This window comes from Sesamum indicum, linkage group LG9 (assembly GCF_000512975.1).
Source record: "Sesamum indicum cultivar Zhongzhi No. 13 linkage group LG9, S_indicum_v1.0, whole genome shotgun sequence".
In the NCBI taxonomy this organism is placed as follows: domain Eukaryota; kingdom Viridiplantae; phylum Streptophyta; class Magnoliopsida; order Lamiales; family Pedaliaceae; genus Sesamum; species Sesamum indicum.
Window position 1 is genome coordinate 12031694 of NC_026153.1, and position 6091 is coordinate 12037784.

Here is a 6091-nt window from a genome sequence, read left to right on the forward strand (position 1 = left end):
TGGGTTGTGGGCTTGAAGTTTGGGCTTTCGGGTTTTGGGCCATATGTATAACAGTTTGTATAAGTAATAATGATATTTTGATATATATATGTAATAATTATATAAAAGATACGAATAATTTGTGTAAACATGTCATAGATCAATGTAATTATCTCTTTTTTTTTTTAACACCAGAAAGCAAATATTATTCATTTATATTAATATAGCTCCTAATACATTAGGCCGAGAGACTTTAGGTTTAAAAGAGTTACATACATCCGAATACAAAATTGGGGCCAAAATATTTGGGTAACTACTATATATAAGAAGTGCCTCATTTCTAACTTGTCATATTTTCCATAAGATTAAATTAATTCACGAAGAACTATCCTATTGAAATTCATATTTGATGCACGTAAAAATTATATATCACAATTATTTTTCTTATATTTTCTATACACATTCAGAAAGAATTTATATAATTTATACGGTCCAACATTTATATGATTTATAGGGTGAATAGCGATACCTTTCTTTGATATTGAAAATGAGCAAATTACTCCATTATAAAAAATAAATAAAAACTTGTCCCCCTATGTTTTAAAAAATGTAGCAATTTACCTCATAACCTAGGAGGTAAATTGCTTCATTTTTTAAAATATAGGGGGATAAATTGCTATATTTTGAAAAATGCAGAAAAATAATTTGTTATTTTATTTTTTATAAGGGATTTGTTTGCCTATTTTCCATAACACAAGTAAATAAATTACAATTTACCCTATGATTTATATGATCCAATATGAATGAACAATTGTTGGTAAACTAAAATTTCAAATACTATAATTAAAGGGTCCCTAAAAGTAATTCAAGAAATCATAATTAACGATGCATTCAGATCCCAACTACAACTTGAAGACGGAGGTCAAATTTTTCGCTTCACCTGATTTGGTCAAATTAATGATGCTATATTTTCTTATTATTTTGTCCTTTGCTGTCGCTTTCTCGTTCTTCCTTTTTCGGACAAGTTGCATAGATATTTTTCTCTTTATAAATGCTGATAAACCCCTTATTACAACCCTCTATTTGATATTCTTCTCCATCTATATTGGTAAAGGAGCGAAGAAAGGTAGAGAAGTCATACTATAATCTGAAAATGGTCTGGATTTTGACAACAGCCGTAGCAGCGATTGTATTCTTTTATCTCCTTCAACAATTTGTAAACCTGGGAAAGAAGAAAAAACTGCCTCCAGGCCCGACAGGCCTCCCAATTCTAGGCCATTTCCACCTCTTGGGGAAGAATCCTCACCAAGATTTGCACCGTTTGGCACGAAAGCACGGCCCGATCATGTACATGCGCTTCGGCACCGTGCCCACCATCATCGTCTCATCACCGGCCGCAGCTGAGCTCTTCTTGAAGAAGCACGATCTCGTTTTTGCCAACAAGCCTCATCACGAGGCCTCCAATTATCTAGGTTACGGGCAAAGAAACATAGTCTTCGGAAGATACGGGCCGTATTGGCGCAACATGCGGAAACTTGCCACCTTGGAGCTGCTGAGCAATCTCAAGATCAGCCAGTTTCAGCCCATGAGGAAGGCTGAGATTGACATTTTGGTGGGCTCACTCAAAAGCGCTGCTGAAATTGGTGAAACTGTCGATATGAGCCTCAAAATTGCGTCAGTCAGTGCTGATATGACGTGTCTGATGGTGTTCGGGAGGAAATACGCTGACAAAGATTTGAACGAGGAAGGGTTAAAGGAAGTGATGAAGGAGACAATGGAGGAGGCCGCGGCTTTTAATCTTGGAGACTATTTTCCCTATCTTCGGGGGCTTGATCTTCAGGGCTCGGCCCGACGATTGAAGAAACTTAGCAAGATTTTTGACAGGTTTCTTGAGAGGATCATTGATGATCATGTTCAAAACAAGAAAGAAAAGCAGCAGAGCTCTCAGGACTTTGTGGACACCATGATGCGTATTATGGAGTCCGGAGAGGCTGGATTCGACTTTGATCGCCGTCATGTCAAAGCTGTGTTATTGGTAATCTAATACTATACAGTGATAATTTTTATATCTTCTAATTTATGGTTTATTTATATAAATTATCTTATCTTTTTTATAATTATTACACAAACTACCCTTAATTTTTGATAATTAAGGATAGTTCCTGTAATTATGCAAAAAGTAGAGATGATTGTGTAAATAAATTATAGATCAGGGGTGTAAATGTAATTATCCAAATTATATAATATATAAGAACTAAATGTTTGTTTTGTTAACATTTAAACTATTTTATCTCATGAAAATGGAGCTAGGTAAATAAAGTGTTTGAGTACTTGAGTTTGACATTCATAATAAAAATAAAATTTCAACGTGATAAGATTTGGGAAAAAAAGATAAGGCAATGACTTTTAGCTGCAGTAGATGAGGTGATTTATCAGTACTATTTATAATTCTAGACATGAAGTGGCTCTCTCTTTTCTTGTGCAGCAGGAATAGATACTTCAACAGCAGCAGTGGAATGGGCATTGTCAGAAGTCATCAGGCATCCAGCAGTAACAAAGAAGCTTCAAAAAGAACTAGAAGAAGTTGTCGGCTTGGACCGAACCGTGAACGAATCACATCTTTCCAGCCTCAAATACCTAGATTACGTCGTCAGAGAATCAATGAGGCTCCACCCCGTCGGCCCACTGCTGATCCACGAAGGCATGGAAGATTGTGAAGTCGACGGGTTCCACATACAGAAGAAATCACGGGTCCTGGTGAACGTCTGGGCCATCGGGAGAGATCCCGATGCATGGACGGACCCTGAGACGTTTTCCCCTGAGAGGTTTCTTGGCAGCAACGTGGACGTTCGGGGACGGGATTCCCAGCTTATACCTTTCGGGACTGGAAGAAGAGGGTGCCCTGGATTGCAGTTGGGGCTGACAATTGTCCAATTAATGGTGGCACAATTGGTTCATTGCTTTGATTGGGAGCTTCCTGATGGAATGCAGCCTGGTGAGCTGGATATGTCTGAGAACTTTGGCCTGGTCACTGCCAGGGCTAAGCATCTCATGGCCATCCCCAAGTACAGATTGCATCAGTAGAAGAATACTATTCATAATTAATCACATGGCTAAATGGTAGACCAATTATATACAAGTTTATCATACTTGTGTAATTAAAATTTCTCACATAGTATGAAATAACGTTGGTTGGTTTTTCATTTAAATAAATTTTCACTTAGATTTAATTATGCAAATGTATTTTGAAACTTTTGGGTGTTGGATTCGCTCTTAAGCATTTAATAAATATCTAATAAACGACATGATTAATGAAAAGAAAAAAATATGGTAAAGTCTCCATCAACATTAATCCTTTTGTTCTTTTATAAGATAATAAGATATTGGAGTAATAAGTTATCAAAAAAAAATTTTGTCCATCAATATGGTTAAGTCTCCATCAACATTAATCCAATCTACAATTTTTTTTTCTTCAAAATTAGCCATGTCCCTACACTCAAGTCGACAGGAAAAAACAAATCAAGCGCCCAAGGAACTGCTCGATTTGAGGTTTTCAACTTCACCATTTTGTGGATGCAATGCAAAAAATAGAAATTAGGGTTGTGGAATCCTTAACAAAATCTTCTAGAGGTAAGTTGTATTATTGTTGTGGATTTCAAATCTGAACTCGTTCGTTGGGTACAATTCGAAAGAGCAATATAAATTCTGATAAACTTTAATTTTAGAGCACACAATGGACCGGCGAAGGATGCTTTTCTAACACATAAAGATGAACAAGATGGATTTGATATAAATAAAGTGGTGTCGAAAGCGTCAAATTATAGGAGATAAATATAACTGTTCCAGGAAACGAAAAAGTAGTTAACAATGTTAATTTTTGGATAGAAGTTAGTGTAGTTTTATTTTTCTTGATTTTTACTCTGTGAATGAAGTAAATTTTAAGGCTTATTGTAATGTTATTTTAACTTTTCAAAAATTTGCAAACAATTTTAGTTTGTGATGACATTAAATTAATGCTAGAATTTTTTTACCTACACTATAAAAACACTGAGAAATGTCCAAAAATATGCCAAAAATTAAAAAATTCCTATTAAAAAGACTGTAAAGATAGTCAAATTGTGCAAAAAGTAAAACACCTCCATTCCTTTAATTTTCAGACTGCTATGTGCCAAAAAGACAACAGTACCATAAAAAATATATTACAATAGCATGACAATATATATTGTTGGCCAAAAGAAACAAAAATAATTAAAAAATATTCAAATCCAACATCTCCATTCCAAAATACTTTCAAAAATATTAAAATTGTTAACAGACATTACAACACCCAATTCTCACATACTTTCACGGCCTCCATGGTCTTTTCTTGGACTTCTCCTTGATTCTTTTCAAAACTTGAAAAATTAATGGCCTTTTATTTCTGCTTGTATTTTCAGGTCCTCTTGGTCTTACTCCAACAGTGTCTTCCATTAAAGCAGCATTTTTGGGTCCTTGGTAGCCAATATCTTGCTGTTAATTTTTTTTTAAAAAAAAAAGAATTAGAAATAGTTGCAGAAAAGAATAAAATTAGTAATAACTATTAATAGAACTTACAGTAGATGCAGGTATGCTAGTGGAGTTTGTGGCTACAGATGGTCCTCCTGCTGTTTATTCATTCTACATTTCTAAAGGTAAATATGTCAAGCAAAAAAATTGCTGCAGAAATAACTATATTTTAATTGATAACAGAGTTAAAGTACTTATTGTGTTCATTCTTGGCAGTATTTGTGCAGTTGTTCCTCCTCTTTTTCTTTGTTTCTAAAGTTGAATAATGTGCTGATTGATTAATAAATAACAACAAATTGTTCATAAGAAACATATTAAGTACTATTTACCTTGGTTGCTCTTGTAGGCTGAGATGGCAACTCATGCTCTTGGCTTGTTGGGGAGATTTGGGTACCTTGAGCATGTATTTCTTCCTGATTATTGCCCTGCAAATGAGGATTTCAATTTAAAACACAATTTTGGGGGAAAAAATAGTTAACAATTGTTGTATCTATTTAATTAACTTCACATTGTAAAGCTTTGCCTTTAGATGTAGGAGATTCTTAAAACTTCCCTTATTGTGCCCTCTCTCCAACCACTTGCTGCAAGTATGTGTCAAACCCTTTCTTGTAGAAGTGGTTTGTACCTCATCCGGACCCCTCCTAAGCTTCTTCAAACTACCACTTTTTGTTTGAACTTTTGGTGGTTTTAGGGGTTCATAAGTGGGTTGAATGTAGTCTTTTGCCCCGGGAACAATATGGATCATCTCCCTACAAACCATTAAGTATGTTGTTTTTTGTAACAAACATCAACATGTTCATCAATTGGAACCCTTTTGGTAGATTTTTTTTTTTTAACAAAAACCACCTAGAGGTGGGGGGAGCATTTCGGAGTCCCAAGTCCTTCTATATTAAAATGCACAAAATAGTTACAGCGGGGGAGCTACCTCCCTAGAATTTCTAGTAAAGTCATAAATAAGGAGTACTACTACTCCCTTACAAATAGAGCAATAATAAACAAAGAGTACTACTCCCTTACAACAAAAGACCTGAACAGGTGTACAAGAAAAATTATGGCGAGTCAAAAAGGTTTTTGTCATCCCACCACGTCGTGGATCGCACAGCACCTGCAAATAAATCTATACAAAAAGGCCAAGCCAGAGTGTGTGTAACGTTCCAAGAGGATAAACAATGAACATAAGTATTAACATGAAAATCATGTTTATATGACTGGCAGCCTTTGAACCTGTGAAAGGGGTTCTAAGACCTGCAAAAGACATAATAGCGAGAACAACAGAAGTGACAAAACAAAAGGGTATCTAGAGAAATATCAGTCCCCACGTCAACCATATGGATGAGTAACCTCCAAGGAATCCATATAGGTACAATCACAAAAATAGCACAGAAAAAGCTCAGATAGAACAACAAATATCAGCAAAGAACCAATCATTAATGAAGTACCCCTAATTTCATAGAAAAATATTTTAACTGAAATTAAAGGTACTAGTACTTCTGATTCTAATAGCAAGGAAGGAGCAAGCGTCAAGTCTGATCAAACCTTTAGGAATACCTATGATATTATCAGGGGA

At 35.2% G+C, this 6091-nt stretch overlaps 1 pseudogene; it reads left to right on the top strand.

Moving 5' to 3' along the window:
- Positions 1073–3218, top strand: LOC105171282 (annotated as a pseudogene).